The sequence below is a fragment of the Sinocyclocheilus anshuiensis genome, unplaced genomic scaffold (assembly GCF_001515605.1).
Source record: "Sinocyclocheilus anshuiensis isolate Anshui unplaced genomic scaffold, SAMN03320099.WGS_v1.1 C32636254, whole genome shotgun sequence".
In the NCBI taxonomy this organism is placed as follows: Eukaryota; Metazoa; Chordata; class Actinopteri; order Cypriniformes; family Cyprinidae; genus Sinocyclocheilus; species Sinocyclocheilus anshuiensis.
In genome coordinates, this window is record NW_015618688.1 from 1 (window position 1) to 1,218 (window position 1,218).

The following is a 1,218-nucleotide window of genomic DNA, read 5'->3' on the forward strand; positions in this document are numbered from 1 at the left end:
CCGGAGTGAACCTGTTATTGTGCGGCTTCACTGCTCCCTCACACAGTATCTGAATGGACCAGGTTAGTTCTCTCTCTCACTCTCTTTCTCTCTCACTCTCTCACACACACACACACAAACAAACTTTCTGTAATAGAATATCAATCTTATAAACATCTGTAGCCCTTAGTCAGGTTGGACGCCATATTGAATTGAACATGAATGAAAACAAGGCTGTAAGGTATAGACTTGCAGTCTTAACAATGGCACACACTGTATAACGATCCTAAATCGTGTAATTTTCACAACTCACAGTTTTCAAAACAGAGTTTTTGGCTACTAAAAAAGTATTTTGTAAAGATTTTGTTGTTAAACAACCGTACAGTCCATTGAGCACATTGTAATTCTATCCCTTACAGCTTCATTTTCATTCCTGTCAAAACTTCAGTCTATTGCCATGATTCCCAGCCAGGGGTACATAGAACTTTGTTAAATGTATAAAACAGTTAACAACTCTTTAAGAAAATCCTGCAAATCATTTTCTTGTCAACAATATTAGACTCGTTTGACCAACCTGCCTTGTTAGATGTTTTTATTCTGTGATCCTTTTGCATAAATACAATATGACTTGTTCTTCTCCGTGAGAGTCGTCTGAGTGTCCTTGCGCTGAGCTCTCTCTGTTGATTGTAGATTTGTTCAGAATTACTTGCCTCAAGAACTTGACCACTTCAGTTCAGATTGCAGGAGAAAGAGAGAAGTTACTTGGACATGGCCGTAATGCCTGCTCTTGTTCCCTTTCCAAGATATGTCCCATCATAAGTGGCTCATTTCAGAGTGACCTTCTGTTCTAGTGTTTTAAAAACCTCCAAATCAAACGTCTGTAGCAAATGGTTACATTATGTGGTATTTTGTTTTGCAATACCTTTCTCATGGAAAATGTCATGTCCCGTTTCCAGTTCCCACTGTTGATGTGTTCCAAGTGTCTTCAAAAGACAGATTTGGACTTGGACATCAGTTGAAAAAGTAGGAAACTACTGGAAAATGTTTTCTAGTCTTATATAGGGTTTTCTAGTGTCATTAAACTTCATGAGTGTGTCGTCTCTTGGCAGGGTAATGCAAACCTTTGTCACACAGCAGTGGAAGTGTCAGAGCAAAGATAAACTCATCAGCCCACACAGCAAAAAGCAAAACGAGAAGAAGGTGAAGTCTCCCCTGCACATTTTTTCAACTCTACGCAGG

The 1,218-nt window shown here is 39.2% G+C and overlaps 1 long non-coding RNA gene across 1 annotated transcript; it reads left to right on the forward strand.

Moving 5' to 3' along the window:
- On the forward strand, nt 1-1,211 carry LOC107682830 (uncharacterized). Its single transcript, XR_001633602.1, has 3 exons — nt 1-62; nt 936-1,002; nt 1,089-1,211. It is a non-coding gene; the product is annotated as an uncharacterized LOC107682830 (long non-coding RNA).
- The last annotated feature ends 7 nt before the right edge of the window (nt 1,212-1,218 follow it).